This window comes from Momordica charantia (assembly GCF_013281855.1).
Source record: "Momordica charantia cultivar OHB3-1 chromosome 8 unlocalized genomic scaffold, Mcharantia_2.0 BLBB01000008.1, whole genome shotgun sequence".
Lineage (NCBI taxonomy): Eukaryota > Viridiplantae > Streptophyta > Magnoliopsida > Cucurbitales > Cucurbitaceae > Momordica > Momordica charantia.
This window is the reverse complement of record NW_028275166.1, coordinates 18,613,486-18,641,287: the sequence shown is the minus strand read 5'-3', so window position 1 is coordinate 18,641,287 and position 27,802 is coordinate 18,613,486. Positions and strand designations below refer to the sequence as shown.

Here is a 27,802-nt window from a genome sequence, read left to right as displayed (position 1 = left end):
CTAGATTCCTACATGCAACTAAGCGATGACTCATGCATCAATCACCTCATAACAGTCCAATATGCGATATACAGAAAACATACATAAGTAACAATCAACATAAAATAGCCCAGCGTGATCCAACAACAACAACGTGTATGGTTCACAAAAGAGGCACAACCAACAACTTAATCAATATATATTCAATAGATACCCAACATACTTCAACACAACAGACTTCTCATTACGTAAATCATAGTACCAGAATAGTTAACACAACTTTCACATTACAGCCCAACCAGAATACAACATCAGCCACATTGTCAACCATTGTTACATCCAACCTGTCTACAGCTCATGATACAATATATATCATACAACTACATTTATAAGGCAACATCAATCTCAAACAACCATGCAACCGACACTCATAAGCACACAACAAGGAACTAGTTCATTGCAGCATACAACAAACAATCCACCCAAGTAAGAACTACTTATAACCATGGCCCTAACGCTACTAAGCTCGCCGAAGGATTCCCTAAAACAAACAAGATTACATTTGTGTTAGAAATCTATTGGAAAAACTTAAATTAATCGAAACCAAGCTTGGGGTGATGCGTTACCTACTAACTCACTCTAAAATCTCTTGGGTTAGAGTGGGTCAACACCGAGGAGGTTCAGGCTCTCAAATTCGAGTTCAAAATGCCATAAGCTTGCTGGTCCGATCCGATGTTGAAAATTGATGGGTAACGCCGATTTGGGTCCGATTAGAGGTGGGTCAACGCCGAACCAATGCCGAATAGAGTGGGTATCATGAATCAAACTCTGGTTATGTATGGGTAATTTTCTAACATCGTCAGAAGGGAGTAAATGCCACAGATCGGAGCTGATCATGGTCACTGGAACACACACGGCCGTGGGTCGCCGGATATTCACCGGATCTGAGCTAAAAACACGTAATCCACCGCGTGTAGGATGAAATCCCGCCGCTGGAACGCCGTCAACGACCGTCGGAAGCCGGACGCCGAAGCTGTCGCGAACTGGTGCAAAAACCGTCGCCGTGAGTTTTGTAACCTCGTGTCGCCACGAGCTGTGCCTAATCGACGCCAGAAAACAAACGCCACAGTTGTGTTTCTTGTTCGTTGTGGCGCGCCACCTGAGAGACACCGCAAATCGCCACCGTCCGTGGAGGATCGTCGTTGCTGGTATCAGGTTGCATCACGCCATCGCAGGTTGGGTGTCACCGGAGGTAACGCCGACGAGGGGTGGCGGCTGTGTGATGAACGTTAAACAGAGGAAGGGGCCGGTGGCTGGGATAAGGAAAGGAATAAAAGGAAGAGATGAGATGGTGCCTTTTTGTTTTTCTTTTGTTTTATTTTAAAACTTTCATTTAGTTATTACATTTTTTTTATCAAAGAGGGCCAAATAAAACAAAACCAAATAGGTTAGCCCTTATAAAAAATAGGTATATTTTTCTTAATCATTTTCTCAAAATAAGACCCACTTAAAAGAATTTAGAAAAAAAAATTAAATTAAGAGATTGACTTATGCTTCCAAACTCATTAATAAACCAAAAAGAAAATTAAATTTCTAAATTCTTAGAATAAGATTTAATTAAAAATTTCTTCCAAAATTAGAAAACTAAATTTACGTGAGTGCAATGAAATTAAACTTAATTCTAATTTACCAAAAAATAGAATTCCAAATTAAGAGATCCCAAAAATTTAAATTATCCACTTGTAGAAAAATCCAAAGGTACAATTTAATTCTTAGAATAAATTAGCTAGAGAATGCATGGCGTTACACCTGCGGACACCCGCATCTCTTTCCTCCTCTGGCTGCCGTCCTCTCTTCCTTCTTCTGGTTGCATCCTATCCTTCCCCCTTTGCCGTGGAAGTTTCACTTCGCCAGTAACTTCATTATTCATCTTCCAAATCTGCTTTCCCATGGAGTTATGGTCATCTGATTGTTTCTTATGAATTTTTAATTATGAAATTTTGCTGAGTATTTTAAGTTTATGATTGTGGAAAGTGATGGACATTTGTTGTTGTGAAATTTTGTGGGTATTGACTTGTTTATGTTGAGATTAATACTCTATGTATTCAACTTTATGATTTTGGAATTCTGTGGATATTCGAGGTTTGAAATTCATTAATGTTATTTCATAAAATCATGGATTTTGAACCAATTATATATGTCATGCTATTAAAAAATCTGGTGTTTATTATGATTTGATTAGAAAATGTGGTGTTTGATATATTCTAGTTTGATTGTGAACTTGTTGTTTTTGTTGTTTTGGTTGTGAACATGCTGATTCTGCTCATTCAATTTGAATTGATGGACACTAATTCGATAATTTGTAGTGCTGTTCATACTTAAAAGGTTGAGTAGAGGAATTTTCTGTTAGATTTATGTTCAGTAAAGCACTTTTACGATTGATAAAGTTATATAAAAAACAACAACAAAGTAAAAAAATGAAACAAGTCAACAAGAAATATGTTGCTGTAAAAGTAGTGAGAGAGGGTTTTTGATGTGATCATAATGGACTCAAAGCTCCAAGACACAACCTACGTCAAAAAAGAAAAACAATCAAATATAGTAATACAATGATTTCTAAATTTAGAATCTAGTACAGTTTTTCATTTAAGTATCTTATATGATATTGTTGCTCTAGCCATCACATTTTCATTTCCGTTCTGTTCTCACTCTTTTATTAATTCAATTGGACCTTGGTGTCGAGTCCGAGTTTGACTGAGGTTGAATCCACTTTTATTCTTTCTCTTTTCTAACTTATTCTAAATCTAAAAACTCTAAAAAAAGGGGAGGGGATTAGTCATAGATATTGGATTGTTTTTCTAATCTTCTTCACCTCTTCCCAAGTCAATAACTAGAATTAAAAAAAATGGGAATACCAATGCGAACTAGAAGAAAGACCCTCAGAGAGAAGAAGATTTTATTGGATCCATTAACAAATTTTGTCCATCTTGACAGTCCATGAACAACCAACAAGGGTCAAGACGAAGAAGGAAGTGGAGGAAAGGCCAAGTGAATGGTCACATCTCAAGGACATGTCCACCGAAAGCTCATGAACATGCCCCACGAGCAAAGGGCACGCATCATCATGCCCATGCACGCCCAACAAACCATCGCCCCTTGCAGCACACTTTACCGCGTGCGTGCCCTGCCATGCACGTCCCCATCTGCTTGCCGCTAACCTCACAACGTACATGGCCCAGCACATCAGAGCCTACGCGCGCCCTACCATGCCGTAACTTCGTAAGGCATCAGTGCCCACACCAGCACGCACGTCTGCCACCTCCCTCGCGCATGCTTGCCCATGCCAACATCCACCCTTTGAACATGTCTATTGATACCATAAACCCCCACCCGACCACTGGCACCACTCCCCTTGGCTCCAATTTGGGTTGCCTTGCCGCCCACTCCTCAACAAATTAGGAAAGATTTATTGCTTAACACATGTGGTAATTATTTTATTTGCTTCAGATTTTATTTACTTTTATTTTATTCTTTAGCAAATATTATTTTCAAAATTAGGGATGTATTTTATTTAAATTTTATTTTACCTTAGATTTTTAGGTTTATTTTATTTAGTAAAATTCTTTTAAAGGTCATTAGCCTTGACTTATAAATAGGTAGGGGTGTTAAAGAATCCTAGTAACCTGAGTAACCCGAACAACCCAACTTAAACAGTAAAGGTTGGGTTGGGTTGACTTTTTTCAAAATCGAATTTTCGATTCAGTTCACGGGTTAAGTGAATTTTTGGTCGGTTGAACCCAAATCAAACTGAACCCACCATTAGATTTTAAAAAGAAAAACAAACAAACAAATATATATATTATAAAAAAAAAAACCCTAGCTGCCCTTTGTCTCCCCTCCCTTGTTCCCTCTCCATTCTCTCACCTCTCTGTCACTTCTCTCAATCACCTCCCCCCTCTCCCTTCTCTTATCATCTCCCTTTCCCTCAATCTGTTCTCACACTCGATTTTCCATCTTCACCTTTCTAAAGTCCCAACAGATTTTCATTCTATTTGGTGTCGTCGTTTGTTGCTGTCCACCATCAAATATATTGCTTTCTATTGTCCTTCGCTGCTATCTATGTCAGATTTGTTATTGCTTGTCGTTGTTTGCTACTGTTCGCACTAGATCTACTACTACTCATCCCTATTCGGGTGTTCGTCGTCGTTCATTGCTGTTCGTACCAGATCTATTCGTCGCGCCATTCACTGTTAGATTTTCTGTTCATCATAGTTTGTTGCTTTCCACCACCAGATTTGCTTGTCACCACTCGCCATTTGTCCCAACTCTAGATCTCACTTCTAAAAATAAAAGAAAGAAAAAAATAAAGAACTGGAACCCGGTGACCCGATCCGACCCAACCCGAAAATATAGAGTTGGGTTAGCTATGCATTTCGATTTCATCGGGTCGATAAACTCACCAACCCAAAAATTCAGGTTGGTCTTAAGAACTCGTCTAACCCAACCCAACCAAATCCATGAACATCCCAATAAATGGGCGTTTCCCCTTAGTTTGAAAGCACCTTTGATTTCGATATTGAATACAAAATTGAGAGAGAGTTTTCTCCACCCTTTGTATCGTGCAACCCCCCCCCCCCCCCCAAATTGTTTTTTTCTTTGTGTGATTAAACTTAGGAACTCGTTGTTGTTTACCCTGTTGGTCACCAAACTCGTGGTGTGTTTCCAACCTAGAGCATAGCGAGTCTTTTATTTGCTAAAGGTAATTGAATGTAATGTGATCATAAAGCCACCAAGCTTACCACAAGGACCAATTACAAGAGCTCGTATCAAAAAGATTCAAGGAGCCATGGAGAAATATATGCAACACCGTATTAGCTTCATATAAGAGGAATAAAATGAAGACACCAAGATCCAACATAGATGTCTCATCGAGGTGCGGCCAAATGCAGAACCCATGTCACGGGTATGTCTTGCTATGCGCATAAGCCACCCGCACGCACGCACCACCAAGCGCACGCTCCTGCGCGCGCCCCTACCGCGCATGCTAAGGTGTCGCGAGAACCCCAGAGCACGCCTCCTACCGCACACGTCAACGCCTTGCTAACCTCACAGTGTCTGTCCCCTGCACACGCCACCAGCACCCATGCCCGCGCACGCCACACGCTCATCAGATCCTCTGCCAGCGCCCACGCCCGCTCGTGCCGCACGCCCATTGTCACAATCGCACCTTTTCAAAGCAGCTCGAGCGATTGTGTGGCACTTGCTCTAGCTCAAACGAGCAAGTCAGCCGGGAAAAACTGTAAGTTGCGAACAATCTCGGTCGTGGGTCTAGCCTCCGCTCACGTTTTAGGAGAAAATTGGTTTTAGAAAACGTGAGAGAGAAAAACAGTTGAAAACATCTTTAAAACAAGCATTGTAGACATTGGATGCAAGAAAGCTTTGATTGCAAGAAAGTATACAACACTTGGTCGGGGGAGGTTTGATGACTACTTGGTCCCCCCTAAGGTACATTATAAGGCATTTTTGGTGTGGCAGGTGTAGACGTCCTAAGTGGCGAGGAGTCACTCGGTGGCCTACAGGGCCCGTGTGAACTCCGATTGGCTTGAAATTTGGCGTGCTTACATATCTTACTAATACACACCTAGTTCCAAAGCCGCTCGGCCAAAATCCACCTACAACCCCAAAAACCCGATATAAGAAAATTACACTAGAAAGCTTTAAAGACATGAAAGGAAAGCGAGTGGTGAGGATGGTTTGGACATGCGGCCATGGGTAACACACCCTGGACAAGCATGCCCACAACATTCTCCCCCACTTAAACGGTTGATGTCCCTGTCAACTGCTGCAGCTTGAAGTCCTCGATCTTCGTCTTCCAGGCTTCAAGGTCTTCTTCTCGTTCCCAGCTGGTCTCTGCATCAGGTAGGTCCTTCCATTTGACGAGGAATTCTCGAACTTTTCGAACGGGTCTCCCCACCTTTCTGGTTCTCTCTACAAGGATCTCTTCTGCTTCTTTGTCTTCCTTCCGTTTGAAGTCGATGGCGGGCCGCACAACAGCATTGTGTTCGTCATCCTCAAGGTCGGAGTGGTAAGGTTTTAAATTGCTCACATGGATCACCGGGTGAATCTTCATCCAAGCTGGTAACACCACCTTATACGAGACACTCCCCACCTTCTTAACGACTTCCACGGGTCCCTCGTACTTTCTCACGAGTCTCTAGTCTTTGCGTCCTCGGAAACGAATCTGTTCTGGCCTCAGCTTGATAAGAACTTTGTCGCCTACTCGAAATTCGAGAGGGCGTCTCTTGCGGTCGGCCCATTTCTTCATATGCTTGGAAGCTTTCCCCAAATATGCTCGAGCAATTTCTGTCGTCTGCTTCCATTCCTTTGTGAAGTTGTGGGCTTGAGGACTTTTCCCCGCATACGGGTGGTCAAGAATATGTGGCATAGACGGCTGTCTTCCGCACACAATCTCAAAGGGGCTCTTTCCTGTTGAGGAACTTGTCTGGCCGTTAAAACAGAATTGAGCCACATCTAACAGCTGGACCCAGTTCTTTTGTCTGGCATCGATGAAGTGACGCAGGTATTCCTCAAGCATGCTGTTGAATCTCTCTGTCTGACCATCAGTCTGTGGGTGATAACTCGAGGAAATGTTCAAGCTTGAACCCAGAATAGAAAAAAGTTCCGTCCAGAAGGTTCCTGTAAATCGGCCATCCCTGTCGCTAACGATGCTCGTCGGAACTCCCCATAGCTTTACTATATGTTTAAAGAACAGTTGCACCGTCAGCTCGGCGGAACACGTCTTGGGAGTCGGAATGAAAGTTGCATATTTGGAAAATCGATCGATAACGACAAGAATGGCTTCATGTTCTCCTACCTTGGGCAAGTGAGAGATGAAATCGAGCGACACACTCTCCCATGGTCTCGTAGGAGTTGGTAGGGGTTCAAGCAACCCTGCTATTTTAGTCCTTTCTACCTTATCTTACTGACAGATAAGACAGGTCTTCGTGTATTGCATCACATCTTCCCGCATATTTGGCCAAAAGTACCCCTTTTTCAGCAAGGCGCAAGTCCGTTGCCACCCCGGGTGACCAGCCCATAGAATATCGTGACACTCATGTAGGAGCTTCTTTCTCAGGTCTCCCATTCTTGGCACGTACAGTCTGTTTCCTCTTGTAAATAATAGGTCCCCTTCAACCCAGAACTGGCGGGTCTTCCCGGTCTTAGCCAGCTCGACCACAGTTCGGGCGGAGGGGTCTCTTTGAAGATATTCTCTAATAAGGTCACGGATCGACCCGTCCACTTTGCTGGCGTGAATGTGGGCTAACATGCACAGGGCCGCATGTTCTCCTTTACGGCTAAGAGCGTCGGCAGCTTGGTTGGACTTTCCTGCCTTGTGTTCAAACTTAAAATCAAACTCGGCTAACAATTCCTGCCACCTGGCCTGTTTGGATGTTAGCTTAGGCTGATTGAAGAAGTGGCAAATTGCACTGTTGTCCGTCTTTACCACAAAATATGAGCCCAACAAGTACTGCCTCCAAGACCTGAGGCAGTGAACGATGGCTAGCATTTCTTTCTCTGATACGGTATAACGTCGTTCCGCATTATTCAGCTTGCGACTTTCGTAAGCGATCGGGTGACCGTCTTGGAGAAGGACACCACCTAACGCGTAGTCTGAAGCATCCGTTTCTACTTCAAACGGCTTCGTCACGTCGGCTAGCCCAAGTACTGGGCCTTTCATCATGGCCGCCTTTAGATCTTCGAAGGCGTCCTGACTTTCCTTCGACCACATCCAGGTCATTCCTTTCTTCAGTAACTCTGTCATTGGGGTGGCTGTCCTTGAGAATCCTTCGATAAATCGTCGGTAGTAGTTGGCCAACCCTAAAAAGGAGCGCAACTCGGTCACAGAGGTAGGGACTCCCCATTCTTGGATCGCCTTTACCTTATCTGTGTCCATACTGATTTGCCCTTGTTCGATCACGTGGCCAAGGAACGTGATCCGCTTCTGTGCGAACGCACACTTTTCCTTCTTTACGTATAGCTGATTCTGCCTTAGTTTGTCGAAGACCAACCTGAGATGGATCTGGTGTTCTTTCAGCGTCGGACTGTATACCACTATATCGTCTAGATAGACTACCACAAACTGATCGAGATATTCGTGAAAGACCTGATTCATCATAGTACAAAACGTGGCAGGGGCATTCGTTAATCCAAAAGGCATCACGAGGAATTCAAAAGCCCCATACCTCGTCACACAAGTAGTTTTAGGCTCGTCACCTTCTGCAATACGCACTTGGTAGTAGCCCGACCTGAGATCCAATTTCGTGAAGTATTTAGCTCCATGTAATTGATCAAACAGGTCGGTTATGATTGGGAGGGGATACTTGTTGCGAATCATGACTTTGTTGAGGGCTCTATAGTCAATGCACAGACGCAACGTCCCATCCTTCTTTTTCTGAAACAGCACAGGGGCTCCGAAGGGAGCTTTAGCTGGGCGGATGAACCCAGCGTTTAACAACTCATCTAGCTGCTTTCGGAGTTCGGCTAACTCCGGTGGAGCCATCCGGTACGTATTCTTTGCTGGAGGTTTAGCTCCTGGAATGAGCTCGATTTCGTGGTCAATCCCTCGTCGAGGAGGTAAGGTCTTTGGTAAACTATCTGGCATTATGTCAACATACTCTCTCATGACAACTTGAATTTCAGGTGGGACATCTCTTGTCCCCACCGGCTGTTCGACCATCGGAATGGCCATAAAGGTAGGTTCCTCCCGGTTGAGGCCTTTCTTAAACTGTAACGCGGATATCATCCTTATGCCACCAGGTTGTTTAATGCTAGCTGTGACCACAGTGGGACTATTACTAGTGACAATCATACACTTGGCCAGAGGCATTGATTACGCTTGTTTACATGCGTAAAAAGAAGGTTTTAGATGCTGTTTTTACAATGTTTCAGCTTTGTTTCGGATTTTTCTCGATCATTTGAGTTCCAATTCATGCAAAATTCATATATTATGGTTTGTGGTTGGCTTATATTGTATTTATGACATTTTAGGACCATTTGGGAGTGCAAATTAATCAAAAGAAGCAAAAAGATGGAAAAACTTACATGGGAGGCGCCAGGCGCCTGGGAAGCCTGCAGAAAAACAGGTTTTCTTCCAACTTTGCCCTTAATGAAACGCGTCTTCCAATGCGTTTTGGTGGTTCCAACCGATGCATACGTGTAGAAGAAGTGTTCCACTATCAGTTTGAGCACGATTTGGTCAGTCAAAAGAGTTGGAAATGGGTGATTCACCATCGTTTTAGGACCTACCTAACCAATTCTGCACAGCTATAAATTCCAGCAACTTCTCCACCAAAATCATCAAGCCTTGCTTCCTTCTCTTGATCATTTTTAGTGTTTCTTTGTTGCTTTCTACGTACTTTTGAGTTGCTTTCATTAGTTGCTTTTCGTTTTTAAATCCCGAGCACTTTACATTCTTTTATTGAGCTTTGTTTTGTTTCCATTTGTACTTAGTTATTTTCTACTTATTCAAATATATAAAAATCTAGCACTTTGCTTATCTTCCCTTTGCCTTTACTTTATTTTTAGTTAAGAGAGTTGTGTTTTTGGAGAAAAGAGCACGTGACACTCTCCCTTGCTTGAAAGAGAAGGGCGAAGCTCTCAATCCCGATAAAAACTCTCCGTTAGTTAACTTTTGTTTTTCACACATGCATTCCAATTTCAACCATTCTACTTGCTGTATTTTCTTCAATATGTCTTTCTAAATTCCCGTCTCTAGCCCGGTTATGGATAGTTAGCCTTTTATTTCTAAAAAGGGTTGCTAAGAAGTAGTGTTTTTGCTTTCCATTCATTACTCAACATGTTTTCCCAAAAAGTTAGGATTTAGAGAAGGCCACTGTAAGTCTTAACAAGTCAATACTGAAAAGGTTGCTTATTTGCATTGTTGAGTGGTTAAACCGAGGAGAGGAGCGCCTTAGACATAAGGGTTCCGCTTAAGTAGCCTAGACATAGGACCTTAACCCGAGGTTGCGACTATTTCCATCCTAAAACTAAGATATATCTCATAATAGATGACTGGGCGTTTATGCTGAACGCACGCGCTAAGCGTGGTAACAATTATATAGATGCAAGCGCACACCTGTCAGAGTAATATAAAATGGACGGAGTATCCAAGTATCGATCCTGAAGGACTTCTAAACAATTTCCAAACTCTAAAGTTTTAAAGAATAGTGAATGTTGGAATGAGTGATTCTTGTAAAATGGGAAGTGGTCACAAATAATGGTTTGGATTTGGGATTTGGACTTATAATAATAAAACCTAGCCCGAATTACTTCAAGTTAGCCAACAAAGAATCAAGGACATGCTAAGGATAATATGCATTTTACTTTAGAAACTAACGACTACGCTTCTCACTTTACTTATGTCTAAGCAAGTTCAAAGTCCTAAGACATTCCCTAATATGTCTATTATGAGAGATATCTTAGTTTTAGGATGGAAATAGTCGCAACCTCGGGTTAAGGTCCTATGTCTAGGCTACTTAAGCGGAACCCTTATGTCTAAGGCGCTCCTCTCCTCGGTTTAACCACTCAACAATGCAAATAAGCAACCTTTTCAGTATTGACTTGTTAAGACTTACAGAGGCCTTCTCTAAATCCTAACTTTTTGGGAAAACATGTTGAGCAATGAATGGAAAGTAAAAACACTACTTCTTAGCAACCCTTTTTAGACATAAAAGGCTAACTATCCATAACCGGGCTAGAGACGGGAATTTAGAAATACATATTGAAGAAAATACAGCAAGTAAAATGGTTGAATGTGGAATGCATGTGTGAAAAACAAAAGTTAACTATCGGAGAGTTTTTATCGGGATTGAGAGCTTCGCCCTTCTCTTTCAAGCAAGGGGGAGTGTCACGTGCTCTTTCCTCCAAAAACACAACTCTCTTAACTAAAAATAAAGTAAAGTCAAAGGGAAGATAAGCAAAGTGCTGGATTTTTATATATTTGAATAAGTAGAAAATGACTAAGTACAAATGGAAACAAAACAAAGCTCAATAAAGAATGTAAAGTGCTCGGGATTTAAAAACGAAAAGCAACTAATGAAAGCAACTCAAAAGTACTTAGAAAGCAACAAAGAAACACTAAAAATGATCAAGAGAAGGAAGCAAGGCTTGATGATTTTGGTGGAGAAGTTGCTGGAATTTATAGCTGTGCAGAATTGGTTAGGTAGGTCCTAAAACGATGGTGAATCACCCATTTCCAACTCTTTTGACTGACCAAATCGTGCTCAAACTGATAGTGGAACACTTCTTCTACACGTATGCATCGGTTGGAACCACCAAAACGCATTGGAAGACGCGTTTCATTAAGGGCAAAGTTGGAAGAAAAACTGTTTTCTGCAGGCTTCCCAGGCGCCTGGCGCCTCCTGAGGTGTTTTTTCGTCTTTTCGCTTCTTTTGATTAATTTGCACTCCCAAATGGTCCTAAAATGTCATAAATACAATATAAGCCAACCACAAACCATAATATATGAATTTTGCATGAATTGGAACTCAAACGATCGAGAAAAATCCGAAACAAAGCTGAAACATTGTAAAAACAGCATCTAAAACCTTCTTTTTACGCATGTAAACAAGCGTAATCACACCCCCAAACTTAACTTTTTGCTTGTCCTCAAGCAAAACTTAGCAACTTTAATCAGCTTTCTAACACATGGACAAGGAAAAGCAAAAGCAACCGAGATGTTCAATCATAAATTGTCTCAGGGAAAAAATGTCAAAGCCTACCATTCTATTGCCTTTGTAAACTTAGTCACTATAAACCAAGTTTGAAATGATAAAAACTTTTTCTTTCAAAATCTTTTTTCTCTTTCAAAAACAGAAAACGTTTTCAAATACCCCTAAGGAATCTGCACACTCCCTTCTTACACTAAGACTTTTACATCTGAAAGACCGGCTACTAGCCCCTGAGGTTTCCACACACTAACATCGGTTTCAACCACAGCTACTCGTAGAAAGACTTTGAAACTAACAGCTAGGTCATAAAACGACGACAATGAGAAACACGAAGTCACTTATCACCATCCTTACTGCTATTTTCAAAGTCAACACCCAACCTAAAACTAAATGGGTGTCTACAGTAGGACTCGGGAATCATAAATACATTTTCTTTAACTCTCAATGTTTTTACCGCTCTTTTCTTTCTAACACAAGTCTTTTCCCCACTCTTATTTTCTCTCAACAAGACTCTTTTTACTCTTTTGCAACTTTTTTTTTTTTTTTTTTTTTTTTCGTTTTTGTTTTTTTTTAGCTAAGTGCTTTTTCAACATTTTCTTTCTTTCCAACTGACTCTTTTTCAAAAGAAAATAGCATGATTTTTTAAATATAAATAACACCTTTTATCCTTTTTGAAACAACGACTGACACAACGACTGTCCCCCCCAAACTTAAGAGAGACAGTGTCCTCACTGGGAAAAGACTTTTGCATCGGATGAAAAAGGCTTAACAGTAAAAAGGACAAGGACTTCCTATATAGGGGCAAAGAAAAAGCTTAAAGTTTGTAAAGATCAAAAAGACATAAAAGAAAATGAGTTTATCACATAAACAAAGGAAATAGCTCCAAGTTTAGTCAGGCATAGAACAGAAAACTCAACAATCTCTTATAATCATCATCGACATGAAATCACATGCACAGCACAGATGCTTCAAAATAGGCATGTGAAAAGCTAAACTAAGGTTAAGTGAAGGCATACTTTAAGTGATCAGAAGATAAACGATACTAATTTATTCATGCTTCAACTGAGCTCGAAACATAATCTATACAAAAAAAAACATGCGTAGTAATGCTAGAAAACTACGTCATTAACCAAAAAGAATAAAACACAAAAAAATAGCAAAGAAGGAACCTCCCCTTCATGAAGTCGGAGGTTGTGGACTAGGATCAGTGTCAGTACTGGGAGATGGATGACCAAGGATAGCAGCTAGCGCTGGAGGCCATGAAGGTAAAACCGCAAAATCCAATGAAGCCCTTAAGTTGTAGATATGTTGCACGACTTCTCGAACCTGATCTCGCAGCTGGTGGTTCTCCTCTCGAAGACGACGGATCTCCGATGTAGGAGACATCCCAATACCTTCCCTTCTTTGTAACGCATGGGCGATAATACGCCGAATATTCTTCTCTTCCACAATTGGGGCATCTCTCTTAATTTGATCCTCAGGGAGCTGTACACCTTGTCGCAAGCATAAAGAAGTGACCAAACGTGGGTGATAAAGCTTACCACGTGTCCGGTGGGCACACTCATGGATACTGGTATTGATCAATTCTCCATAATTCACATCTATGCCCTTTAGCATGGCATAAACCAGCAATGCCCTATCCTGAGTGACATGCTCATCATGCTCCGTTGGCAGAATTCTGTTTTTGACTATGTATAACCATCCTGCAGCAGCTAGGGAAACATCCTCGGGTTTTAGTCGTACCTTGCCATGAGTAGTCAAAGCCCAAGTGGCAGAGGGCTTCCCAACACATTCTAGAGCCTCATCAAGCTGTTCCAGAGTCGGAGTCACTAACATCTTATTGCCCACAGCATCTCTGGTATTCTCAATGTTGAAGGTGTAGTTGATCTGAGTGGCATCAAACCGTATTTCCTTCCCGCGCACTATGGCTATATGTGACTGGGGATGGACTGCAGCATAGAATTCTCTGACTAACTCCAAAGCCTCACATTGTATGGGCTGAATGAGTGGTCTCCATTCTTTGTCTCTGGCGGTCTCCCTCCAATCATCAGGCACATCTCCTAGGGTGAGATCAAATCCCAATTCTGTCATAATCTTACGGGATTTCATTAATGAAGTTCGAGTGGCTAAATTTTCCGCGTTCCATTTCGTCTCGACCTCCTCTCCCTCAGACAAGTCCAGTTCAATTGTATCAACTGGCCCAGGTGCCACTACCTTCTTCTTAGCTTCAGCTGCTTTAGCTTTCGCAGCTCTCGTTTTAGGTTCATTCATGGGCACTGTTGGCTTCTTAGCCTGAACTGCACGTCGTTTTGAACTCTTTTTCTCCCGCCTCTTGTATTGAAACATTTCCCTTATCGTCTGCGTGTCCTCAGGATCTTCTTCGCTGGTAGGTTCTTGAGTACTATTCTCCCCAACCTTGGATCTACCTGTATCACACCCAAGCGGGTTAACTGTATGAGAAGGAATAGTGTGAGCATCCCTTACCCCTGGTAGAGTGGCCATCGGTGTGACATACTCATCCGTTGCCAATGGAGTAGATCCAGTTGCCCCAGTAGGCAACTCTTGGTGACTACAAAACGCTTCTTCTGTAGGTGTATCCAATGGGGAAGGTTCCTGAGTATCTGTTCTCACCACTTCGTTCTCGGTATCCTCTGTTTCTGGCATATTTGAACAATGTCCTCGTGAAACCAGTAGAAAATCATCATTACGATCTTCCAGTGTAATAATCAATGGAGATGAATAAAACTGCTCCTCGTCCCTGTTCTCCATAGATGAATCCTTAGGCGTCAGACGCCTACTACTCCCATCTTCCTCAATTTTTGGGTCTATCATCACCTCCTTGCCCTTCCTCTTTTGCCCTATCGAAACCCCGGGCTCTAGCCTATGGCTATGGCTCTTCTCTTGCTCTCCTCCATGCTCATCTCCTGCATCCATTGGCATATTGGTTGGGGTTGGCATCCTAGGAGGCTCTAAGGGTTTTAGTTGTCCCATGTTGAAGGTACTCGATATGTTAGGGTGCAATTGGGGTGCTTGAGGTCCTCTTTCTAGGAATGGAAGTTGAGGTGGTGGGGAAACTCTAGGTGAAAGCATCCCATAATTATGTGGAGGTACCCAATGACCCATTCCATAATAAGGTGGAAGGCTAGGAAATATAGTAGATGGATTTGGCATTCCATAAGGATGAACACTAGCTGGAATTTGCATTTGAGACAAGGGAAAATGATATGAAGGAACCGGGTTAAACATAAACGGTTGGTACATACCCGGATTGATCATTGGAGGAAGTTGTTGAGGATTTTCAGCCCTAAACTCACTGTTTTGAGGTATATTAAAGGTGGGTAGTTGCTGAAAATTAACATAACCATGTGGGCTCACTATAGGATGTTGTGTAGGAGCTTGGGATGGAGGACATTCAAATGTTTGAAGCGGGTTTCCTCCCCTAACAGCAGCTAGCCTAGAATCTGAACCCATGTGGTGTTGGAAGTTCTCCAATGGTGGAAAAGGAATGCTTGTGGCATTTGGAGCTTGAGTGGAAGAGGTAGGAAGTGAAGTATGTTGAGAAGAAGAAGCCATAGATGTAAGCAAATGCTGGAAATTTCTTCTTCTCTTTGGTGGCTGAAAATCGAAAACAAGGGTGATGAAGGGAGTGGGTTTTTTTTTTCGAAAAAAACAAGGGGAAGAAGAGAGTTGTGTGGGTTTTGGTGGAGTTGTAAAGCTTAGGCAATGGGTCTATTTAAAGCTTTCCCCAAACTAAATCCTAAATGGAAAGGGATTGACATTTAAGTTCAACCAAGTTTTCCTAAACCTAAAAGGAAAAGAAAACAAATTTGAATACAAAAATAGGATTAGGGAAACAAAATTTGAGTTTGAAAAGAAGTTCTTAAAGCTAAATCATAGAGGATTAATGTTTGACCCAAAGTAAAGCCCATGCTATCGAAAATTAAAACCCAAACCGTGAAGGAAAACGAAACTCGAACTGCTGGAAAACAGGGCAGGCGCCAGGCGCCTGCGTGATTTATTTTCGCAAAGAGCAGGCGCCAGGCGCCTGCGTAATTCTTTTTTTTTTTCAACGTTTTTTTTTTTTCTTTTTTTTTCAACGTTTTCAAAAACATTCTCTTAATAAGAAAAACTTTATAATGAAACAAAGAGAAAATACAAGATACAAAGACTTCCTTCCTTTACTTTTGTTCTTTCAAAAACGGATAAGAAGGAAAAAAAACATTTTTCGTAAAAATTTATTGACCTGAAAGTTGAATAGAGGTTTTTCCTCTATCCACTGGTTCTCCAAAATACGGCTTAAGTCTCTGCCCATTTACTTTAAAAACATTTCCTTTAGAGTCAACTAGATCCACTGCCCCATATGGGTAGACTTTAAAAATTTGAAAGGGACCGGACCATCTAGACTTAAGTTTTCCAGGGAAAAGTTTCAACCTAGAGTTGAATAACAGAACCAGATCACCTTCTTGAAGATTGTTCGGCCGAAGACGCCTATCATGCCACTGTTTAGTTTTTTCCTTAAACAACTTAGCATTCTCATAAGAAAAGTGCCTGTGTTCTTCTAATTCCAACAATTGTAACTTCCTCGCTTCACCTGCAGCCAACAAATCAAAATTTAATTTCTTAGTAGCCCAAAATGCTTTATATTCTAGCTCAAGAGGCAAATGACATGCTTTTCCAAAAACTAGCCTATAGGGGGACATGCCGAGGGGAGTCTTAAATGCTGTCCTATATGCCCAAAGTGAATCATCAAGCTTAAAAGACCAATCCCTACGGTTAAGATTTACAGTTTTTTCTAAAATGTTTTTTATCTCCCTATTAGATATTTCGGCTAACCCATTCGACTGAGGATGATATGCTGTTGCAACCCTATGACGCACATTGTATTTAATCAGCAACTTTTGCATAGACCTATTCACAAAATGAGCCCCCCCATCGCTTATCAGACAACGCGGGGTTCCATAACGCGTAAAATGTGCTTTTGCAGAAAACGAATGACAACTTTGGAATCATTGGTAGCAGTTGCAATGGCTTCTATCCATTTCGAAACATAATCTACTGCTAACAATATATAAAGCTTACCATTAGAAGATGGAAATGGACCCATAAAATCTATACCCCACACATCAAATATTTCAATCTCCAGGATCGGGGTTTGAGGCATTTCGTGGCGTTTAGATATATTACCTGTCCGTTGGCATTTGTCACAAACCTGGGCAAACTTATGTGCATCTTTGAACAGAGTGGGCCAAAAGAACCCACTTTGCAAAACTTTGGCTGCGGTTTTGTGTCCTGCAAAATGTCCTCCATATGGAGACATATGACAAGCGTCTAATATCGCCTCGTGCTCTTCTTCTGCGACACACCTGCGTAAGATATTGTCAGGTCCTAGCTTATATAAAAAAGGCTCATCCCAACGATAACATCGAACTTCATTTAGAAATTTCTTTACCTGTTGCTTGTTGAACTCATAAGGAACTATTCGACTTACCAAATAATTTGCTATATCGGCATACCACGGAACTGAATCAACTCGCAAGAGTTGCTCGTCAATAAACTGTTCACGTATAACAGTTCCATCATCACAGAGCGGGGATTCCAATCTAGACAGGTGATCAGCAACTTGGTTTTCAGTACCCTTCCTGTCCCTAACTTCAATATCAAACTCTTGAAGTAACAAAATCCACCGTATCAAACGTGGTTTAGCATCTTTTTTAGCAAATAAATATTTTAGAGCAGAATGGTCAGTAAAAACAATGACTTTTGTGCCTATCAAGTAAGACCTAAACTTATCAAAGGCGAACACAACTGCTAACAGTTCCTTTTCAGTAGTAGTGTAATTGAGTTGTGCACCGGTCAGAGTCTTACTAGCATAATACACAGGATGCAAGATCTTGTTTTTACGTTGTCCTAACATAGCTCCTATTGCATAATCACTAGCATCACACATGAGCTCAAAAGGTAAATCCCAATTAGGTTCGATAATTATAGGAGCTGAACTTAGAGCAACTTTCAACATTTCAAATGATTTCAAACAGTCATCATCAAAAACAAATGGTCTATCATGTTCTAGCAATTGACACAAGGGTTTAGAAATTTTAGCAAAGTCTTTTATAAAGCGGCGGTAAAATCCCCCATGCCCTAAAAAACTTCTAATCCCTTTGACATTTGTAGGAGGAGGTAGCTTTGAAATGATGTCTATCTTAGCGTGGTCTACCTCTATTCCTTGCTTGGAAATTTTGTGACCCAAAACAATACCCTCTTGTACCATGAAATGACACTTCTCCCAATTTAGGACTAGGTTTGTTTGTTCACATCTCTCCAATACTCTCTCCAAATTAACTAAACATGCGTCAAAAGAATTTCCAAAAACAGAAAAGTCATCCATAAAAACTTCTAAAATATTTTCTACCATGTCAGAGAAGATGGCCATCATACACCTCTGAAAAGTCGCGGGTGCATTGCATAGTCCAAAGGGCATTCGTCTAAAAGCGAACGTACCATACGGACACGTAAATGTTGTCTTCTCTTGGTCTTCTGGAGCAATAGTAATTTGATTATAACCCGAATATCCATCTAAAAAACAATAGAAATCCTTACCTGCCAGACGGTCGAGCATCTGGTCAATAAACGGGAGAGGAAAATGGTCTTTCTTTGTTACCTTGTTGAGTTTGCGATAATCAATGCAAACTCTCCACCCGCTCACAGTTCGGGTTGAGATGAGCTCATTCTCCTCGTTGGCCACCACGGTTATACCCCCTTTCTTTGGTACACACTGTACTGGGCTTACCCAGCTGCTGTCGGATATTGGGTATATAACACCGGCGTCAAGCCATTTGAGAATTTCTTTCCTTACAACCTCTTTCATCTTCGGGTTCAACCGCCTTTGACTCTCAATAGAGTTCTTAGCATCTTCTTCCAATAGAATTTTGTGCATGCAAAAGGCCGGGCTTATCCCTCGGATATCTGCTATCGTCCATCCAATGGCCTTTTTGTGCTTCTCCAAAATCTGCAATAAAGAATATTCATTAGTAGGTGATAAATTGGAAGCTATAATAACTGGTAAAGTGTCGTTATCCCCTAGATACGCATATTTCAAATGCGACGGCAATGGCTTCTGCTCCAACGTGGGTGGTTCCACTATGGACGGAAGTAACGACTTGCATTCTTCTTTTTGTATTTTTTCAATAGGATTAGCCACATCTTCTGGTCCTTCTGCTATCTTATCAAGCTCTTCTTCAATCTCTGTAACTAATAAGTCATAAAACTCATCAAACATAACAGGATTCAAGCTATTTATAGCAGAGCACTCTTCAAAGTCTCCTGGTAATTTCATGGCATCTAGAACGTTAAATTTAACTTCTTCATTATTTACCCTCATTGTAATTTCTCCCTTCCTCACATTAAAAACTGTATCCCCAGTGGCTAGAAATGGTCTTCCCAAAATAATGGGAACGTCTAAGTCTGCCTCGCAATCTAGAATGATAAAGTCCGCAGGGAATTGAATTTGTCCACCTGGACTAAAACATCTTCTATCTTTCCCTCAGGTCTTATGATAGATCTATCTGCTAGTTGGAGGGTAACCGTAGTAGGTCTAGCTTCTCCTATGCCTAAAGATTTGAAAACTGATAATGGCATAAGATTAATGCTAGCGCCTAGATCACATAATGCCCTACCTAAGTTTTTTCCTCCTATGGAACATGGAATGGTAAAACTGCCAGGATCATTACATTTCATGGGTAGCGGGCTGCCTACAGCTTCACTACTACATTTTGTCATGGCTACCAGTTCATGCTCTCCTATTTTTTTCTTCCTAGAAACTATATCTTTCAAAAACTTAGCATAATTTGGCATCTGTTCTAGAGCATCTACTAATGGTATATTTATATGCAATTGTTTTAAAATATCTAAAAATTTTCTAAACTGGGAATCATTATTTTTCATAACTAATCTTTGTGGAAACGGGGGAGTAGGAGTAAAAGAAGGCTGTACCTGTGGAGGAACACTCGGGGTGTCCTCATTACCTTTTCTAATATTCTCTTTTTCTGGTGTTGTTGGATTTTCTGGTATCTTTACAATTGGTTCAGTGGACGGAATCTGTACATCTGTTGTTGGCATTGTTGGTCCATCATATGCCAGTCCACTCCTGAGGGTGACAGCTTTGCACTGTTCTTTCCCTTCTCGTTTTGGTAATTCAGTATGGCCTGGAAAAGAACCTTGTGGTCTATTCTTCAATTCATTGGCGAGCTGTCCCAATTGAGTCTCGAAATTCCTCATTGATGCCGCTTGGGATTGTATCACTGCGTCGGTTCGGGCCATGTACTCCTTCATCATATTCTCAAGATTTGAGTTGTTATTTTGAACTGGTGGAGTCTGTGTTCTCTGATTGTACTGCTGTTGCGGTGGTGGGATGTATTGTTGTGTAGGTGGAACATAGGGCTGCTTGTTCTGTTGGCTCTGCCCTTGATTAAAACCGCTCGAACCTCCTTGTCCTCCCCATGAGAAATTAGGGTGGTGCCTCCAACCTGGGTTGTAGGTGTTCGAATATGGGTTAAAGTTCCTATTGTTCCCATGTCCTACATAAAAAACAGAAGCAGGGTTATGTGGACAATTATCATAAATATGGTTTTCACTGCAAAATGAACAAATGAGATCGTTGACTTGGCAAACAGGGGCAGGAGTGCAATAATCCGACTGCACAGGTTGTATCGGCGTGGCTAATGGATTTCTTATTCCCAATGCCATCTCTTTCAGCCTCTGGTTCATTGTAACCATCTCTTTTTGCATCGAGGTCGCAATGTCCAGAGCCAAAACTCCAGCTGGATCTTGCTTCTTTGGTGCTGCCCTAGATCTTTGCGAACACCATAGTTCGTTGTGTGAAGCTAAGTCATTTAGGATGTCAACTATCTCGTTGAATGTCTTCTTTGTAAAGGCTCCGTTGGCAGCATTGTTTAGCATCATCTTAGTAGGATGATCTAAGCCTCTAAAGAAATGTTCTATCTGGATGCATGCCGGCAAGCCATGGTTCGGACATTTCCTGATTAGTTCTTTAAATCTCTCCCACGCCTCGTGAACAGGTTCACGATCATATTGTCTAAAGGAGATGATCTCCTCTCTGATATCAGCGTGGCGAGTAGGTGGGAAGAATTTTGTTAAGAACTTCTCCACTAACGACCCCCATGTGGTGATGGATCCCGGTGGAAATGCATTGAGCCATGCTCTAGCTTGGTCCTTCAAAGAAAATGGAAAAAGTGTTAGTCTCAGAGCATCGTCTGTTATACCAGGTAATCGAAATGCATTTGCAATTTGAATGAATGATTTCAGATGATCATGTGGATCCTCATGTTCCTGCCCTCCAAAATGTCCAATTGTCTGCAACATTTGGAACATCATTGGTTTAAGCTCAAAGTTTGCGTGGGCTGGAATAGGGTTGACTATCCCTGAATCAAAGTTCTGAAAAGCCGTGGCGGCATATTCTCGCATTGCCACGTCTCTGTTGTCCGCCATCTGGATATGGTTGAATTCATCATTTCTTGCATGATCCCTCATATTACCGTTAACAGCAGGTGGATCAACCGGATCACGAGGTGGAATATCTGCCATTGATGTGCTCGTACTCTCTACCTCACTTTCAGGACTGATTTCACCTTCTCTCTCTTTTTGCTTTTCTAGTTGTTTTCGAAGTCTTTGCTCCTTTCGAGTTTTTCGAAGGGTCCGCTCAATCTCAGGGTCAAGGGGTAGAAGAAAAGATCTTGTGCTCATGCACTTTAACTTACCCTTGTGAGATAAACGACCAAAAATATAGAACAAAAACGGTGGATGGAGATTACACCCAACAACAATTCACAAAAATAAAAACTAAAAGAATTTGAAAATAATTTTAAAACCAAAGTCCCCGGCAACGGCGCCAAAAACTTGACTGGGCGTTTATGCTGAACGCACGCGCTAAGCGTGGTAACAATTATATAGATGCAAGCGCACACCTGTCAGAGTAATATAAAATGGACGGAGTATCCAAGTATCGATCCTCAAGGACTTCTAAACAATTTCCAAACTCTAAAGTTTTAAAGAATAGTGAATGTTGGAATGAGTGATTCTTGTAAAATGGGAAGTGGTCACAAATAATGGTTTGGATTTGGGATTTGGACTTATAATAATAAAACCTAGCCCGAATTACTTCAAGTTAGCCAACAAAGAATCAAGGACATGCTAAGGATAATATGCATTTTACTTTAGAAACTAACGACTACGCTTCTCACTTTACTTATGTCTAAGCAAGTTCAAAGTCCTAAGACATTCCCTAATATGTCTATTATGAGAGATATCTTAGTTTTAGGATGGAAATAGTCGCAACCTCGGGTTAAGGTCCTATGTCTAGGCTACTTAAGCGGAACCCTTATGTCTAAGGCGCTCCTCTCCTCGGTTTAACCACTCAACAATGCAAATAAGCAACCTTTTCAGTATTGACTTGTTAAGACTTACAGTGGCCTTCTCTAAATCCTAACTTTTTGGGAAAACATGTTGAGCAATGAATGGAAAGTAAAAACACTACTTCTTAGCAACCCTTTTTAGACATAAAAGGCTAACTATCCATAACCGGGCTAGAGACGGGAATTTAGAAATACATATTGAAGAAAATACAGCAAGTAAAATGGTTGAATGTGGAATGCATGTGTGAAAAACAAAAGTTAACTATCGGAGAGTTTTTATCGGGATTGAGAGCTTCGCCCTTCTCTTTCAAGCAAGGGGGGAGTGTCACGTGCTCTTTCCTCCAAAAACACAACTCTCTTAACTAAAAATAAAGTAAAGTCAAAGGGAAGATAAGCAAAGTGCTGGATTTTTATATATTTGAATAAGTAGAAAATGACTAAGTACAAATGGAAACAAAACAAAGCTCAATAAAAGAATGTAAAGTGCTCGGGATTTAAAAACGAAAAGCAACTAATGAAAGCAACTCAAAAGTACTTAGAAAGCAACAAAGAAACACTAAAAATGATCAAGAGAAGGAAGCAAGGCTTGATGATTTTGGTGGAGAAGTTGCTGGAATTTATAGCTGTGCAGAATTGGTTAGGTAGGTCCTAAAACGATGGTGAATCACCCATTTCCAACTCTTTTGACTGACCAAATCGTGCTCAAACTGATAGTGGAACACTTCTTCTACACGTATGCATCGGTTGGAACCACCAAAACGCATTGGAAGACGCGTTTCATTAAGGGCAAAGTTGGAAGAAAAACTGTTTTCTGCAGGCTTCCCAGGCGCCTGGCGCCTCCTGAGGTGTTTTTTCGTCTTTTCGCTTCTTTTGATTAATTTGCACTCCCAAATGGTCCTAAAATGTCATAAATACAATATAAGCCAACCACAAACCATAATATATGAATTTTGCATGAATTGGAACTCAAACGATCGAGAAAAATCCGAAACAAAGCTGAAACATTGTAAAAACAGCATCTAAAACCTTCTTTTTACGCATGTAAACAAGCGTAATCAATAGACATATTAGGGAATGTCTTAGGACTTTGAACTTGCTTAGACATAAGTCAAGTGAGAAGCGTAGTCGTTGGTTTCTAAAGTAAAAAGCATATTGTCCTTAGCATGTCCTTGAGTCTTTGTTGGCTAACTTGAAGTAGTTCGGGCTAGGTTTTATCATTCTAAGTCCAAATCCCAAATCCAAACCATTATTTGTGACCACTTCCCATTTTACAAGAATCACTCATTCCAACATTCACTATTCTTTAAAACTTTAGAGTTTGGAAATTGTTTAGAAGTCCTTCAGGATCGATACTTGGATACTCCATCCATTTTATATTACTCTGACAGGTGTGCGCTTGCATCTATATAATTGTTACCACGCTTAGCGCGTGCGTTCAGCAAAAACATCCCAGTCAGGCATCGGTATGACTTTATGTTCGATGAGGAACTCCATCCCCAGTACAACGTCGAAGTCGTCCATGCGAACTACTACGAAATCGACACTGCCTGTCCACGTCCCTAATTTCAACGTCACTCTTTTAGAAACTCCCACAATGGGTAGAGCTTCGGAGTTGACGGCCTTCATCTTACCCGTATCCTTCTCAATAGTCAATTTCAGTCGGCGGGCTTCCTGTTCTAATATGAAGTTGTGGGTTGCACCCGAATCCACCATGGTGCTCTTTGCAGGGTTACAATTGATCGTAGCATCTACGAACATAAGCCCCTTTTCGGACGTTCCTTTGGGTCCATTGACCCTCTTTTGAATGGCAGATAGGAATTTTAACGCCCCCATTCTAGGTGTTTCTTCGTCTTCTTCCTTCTCACAATCCGTTCCAACTTCAGGTTCATTGCACGACTGAATGGATGCTTGAAGGGCGTAAGGGCAGCTCGGTGTGGGCATTCAGCTACCCGATGGGGACCTTTGCACAAGAAGCATGATATCGGCCTTTGAGCATTTTGACTTTGTGGATAGGGTCCTCGGGAAGGACCGGGATTCGGGCCTTGAGGTCTCTTGTCAGCTCCCCCACTCTTTGGGGTAAAGGGTTTGAACGTCTTGTTTCCCCCAGTGGGGTTTGTAGCATTCTTTTTTGGGTGGGATGGTTCACTGCTATAGTCTAGCAATCTTTCGGCAGAGGCCATGGCGGTGGCAAGGTCTTGTACCCTTTGTTCATACAGCTTGGTTCGGGCCCACGGTTTCAATCCTTCGATAAAGACGAACACCTTGTCTTTCTCTGACATGTCGCGAATATCCAGCATCACGGCAGAGAATTGTTTCACGTAGTCCCGGATTGTTCCAGTGTGTCGAAGTTCACGTAGCTTCCTTCTAGCCATGAACTCGACATTGTCGGGGAAGAACTGACCCCTCAATTCTGTCTTCAGATCATCCCAGTTATTGATCGTGCATCGACCATTCTGAATGTCGTTGACTTTAGATCTCCACCACAGCTTTGCATCATCAGTAAGATGCATGGTGGCCAAAGTCACTTTCATCTCTTCTGACGTTGTCCCCGTAGCCTTGAAGTACTGTTCTACGTCGAACAGGAAGTTCTCGAGATCTTTGGCGTCTCTATTGCCATTGAATGGTTTGGGCTCTGGGACCTTCAACTTGTTGAACCCCATGTTCGCTTGGTTGGGAGCTTGATTTCCCACGGCTCGCATGGTTAGGTTCACTCTAGTGCTTATTTCCGTCATCTCAGCTCGGAGGGTGTCGATGGTTACTTTGAAGTCTTCTGTCATTTCGTTAAACAATTGCATCATTGCCGAATGCGAGTTGTTTAACTCTCCCATACGTACTTCTATCTGTGTGTTTGGGTTCGTGGAACTATCTCCACGTTCGAAGCTACCAGGACGTGTAGCTTTGCTTTCTAGGGTCTCAACCCTCATGGCTATATCTTGTATCGGCAACCCGTCTACACGGGCATTCACTGCGTCTATTTCTCCAAACTTCTCGGAGAATTCATTAACTCGCGCCTCCAGCAGACGGAGGGAATCAGGGACTTCTCTTAGGTAGAGAAGTTGTTCTTCTATCTCTACCAGTCGGTCGACGTTCGACTTGCTCAGTTGTTTTGTCGCCGACATGGTTCCGGACTTTTCCGGGTCGAGGAGCTAACTAAGCTCTGATACCACTTGTCACAATCGCACCTTTTCAAAGCAGCTCGAGCGATTGTGCGGCACTTGCTCTAGCTCAAACGAGCAAGTCAGCCGGGAAAAACTGTAAGTTGCGGACAATCTCGGTCGTGGGTCTAGCCTCCGCTCACGTTTTAGGAGAAAATTGGTTTTAGAAAACGTGAGAGAGAAAAACAGTTGAAAACATCTTTAAAACAAGCATTGTAGACATTGGATGCAAGAAAGCTTTGATTGCAAGAAAGTATACAACACTTGGTCGGAGGGAGGTTTGATGACTACTTGGTCCCCCCTAAGGTACATTATAAGGCATTTTTTGTGTGGCAGGTGTAGACGTCCTAAGTGGCGAGGAGTCACTCGGTGGCCTACAGGGCCCGTGTGAACTCCGATTGGCTTGAAATTTGGCGTGCTTACATATCTTACTAATACACACCTAGTTCCAAAGCCGCTCGGCCAAAATCCACCTACAACCCCAAAAACCCGATACAAGAAAATTACATTAGAAAGCTTTAAAGACATGAAAGGAAAGCGAGTGGTGAGGATGATTTGGACATGCGGCCATGGGTAACACACCCTGGACAAGCATGCCCAGAACACCCATCAACGTCCCTGCCACCACCAGCACTCACACTAGTGCACATTGCATGCCTATCAGCACCTCTACCGCCCAGCGCCTAGCGTCCGCACGCCCCCAGCACGCACCCGCCAACGCCCAGCTCCCTTGTTCACCGCCCATGCATGTGCCTACCATGCCAGCATGCCCCTCTCGCGCGTGCCAATGACTGCCCAGCCCTTGCCTTGCCTCCCATTCCTCCCACTTAAGGAAAAGATTTTCTTTTGATTTTGGTTTATTTAGTGGGATTTATTTTGGATTTTTATTTTGATTTAATTCCTTTCGTTATCATTTTGAAAATTCATTTTTAGGCAAGTTTAAGACTTTTTGGAATTTATCAATTATTGTTATTTTCCTTAAGAAGCCAAGGGCCTTAGCCTGTAAATAGGCATATACCCCCTCTATGTTGAGGCATCCAAGAAGTTTAGATAATAAAATTTGAGTGTTTCTCTCATTACCATGTGCAAACCCCCCCCCCCCCCTCAAATTTCGAATTTCTTTGTGTGGTTGAACTTGGGCTTTCGTATTTGACCTTTCGGAGCATGTTTGTTTGATTGGTCATCAAACTCGTTGAGTGTTTCCGGCCTCGAGCATAGTGTGTAATCTGTCTGCTCAAGGTGACAACTGTAAAGGTAATCCCTCTAACCCTTAGCCTTATATGGTTCATCACCACCAAATACACACACTCTACTATTTTGAGTGGTGCAACGAGTACCCCGCTTGTTTGTGTTGAATTGAACCCTATTAGTAACACGTCCATGATATGAATTTACTTCACGTTTTTAGGCCACAGGCAAGTGTATACAATTCATGCACAACTCCATTTGATGTCGAACAAACTTGAGATTGCATCTAGAGACAGATTTAAAAAGAATCAATTGGTGATATAATTTCATTCCATAAGTTGTCAAATGTAATCAAAAGAACTCACTTTTCTTTTAAACCATTCCAGAAATAAGATGTCGTGGAGTCTGGTGGATTACCACTACTCCCATTTTGAAGCTCCATTTCATACTCTCTACCAAATGATTTGAACAGTGAATAGATTTTTAAAGAAAGAATGGTTGTGTAAATGTAAAAAATATCATATCGTATTCACAGGCTGCTTTGCAATGTCCACACCTATCGCGTGCCAACAATCACAATGTCCAGCGCATGCCTATCTCCTTTCAACTGCGCCCTTGCCACGTGCTAACCTCATAAGAATCTGCCCCAACGCAAAGCACCTACGTCTTGAGAACCTCACAAGCACTACTCGTGCTGCCTAATGCCTACTGCGCGCTACCCCATATATACCTACCGCCCAACCCCTGCCCTTGTGCAGTGTCTTGTTGCCCATGCCTTTTCGGTGCCCTACCTGTTGTCATGGTCACCATCGCCCACTTGCCATTTCTTTCCATTTTTGTGATCAATATTTTAGATTGTTTTATATCCATATTTTTCAAGGTATTATAGGAAAGAACTTTACTTTATTTTTAGATAGGGAAATTATTTCTTTAAGATTATTTGTTTTCCTTTTTAATTAGGATCTTTTACCCTGATGGTTTTCCCTCGTTGGCCGATTGAACTTGGCTATTTAAAGTCATCTTCATGTAAACCTTATACAGATGATTGATGAATGAAATTTAGTATTTTGACACTTAGTTGTCGAGAGCATTGAATCCCCCGACAAATTTTATCCGTACCTTAGATTACATGTTTTAGAAGCATTTAAACTTTGATTGATCATCAAACTTTTGGAGCGTTTCGATTGACCTGAAGGTAATTCCCTTCTAATTTTTCCTCTGAGTTCAACCACTTTATCGGTTGTGTCTTAGTGTAGCGAGATAGGTTCCACCCTTCCAAGAGGCTCCAAAGTCCGTTAAGTAGGATTTCACGTATCAATATTTT

At 41.7% G+C, this 27,802-nt stretch overlaps 1 long non-coding RNA gene and 1 other non-coding gene across 2 annotated transcripts; one reads left to right on the top strand and one right to left on the bottom strand.

Moving 5' to 3' along the window:
• Positions 1-245: 245 nt before the first annotated feature.
• On the bottom strand, positions 246-1,338 carry LOC148209707 (uncharacterized). Its single transcript, XR_015793097.1, has 2 exons — positions 606-1,338; positions 246-520 (listed from the first exon to the last, which is right to left on the bottom strand). It is a non-coding gene; the product is annotated as an uncharacterized LOC148209707 (long non-coding RNA).
• A 19,383-nt stretch (positions 1,339-20,721) lies between these two features.
• LOC148209706 (small nucleolar RNA R71) lies at positions 20,722-20,828 on the top strand. Its single transcript, XR_015793308.1, has one exon. It is a non-coding gene; the product is annotated as a small nucleolar RNA R71 (small nucleolar RNA).
• Positions 20,829-27,802: the final 6,974 nt, after the last annotated feature.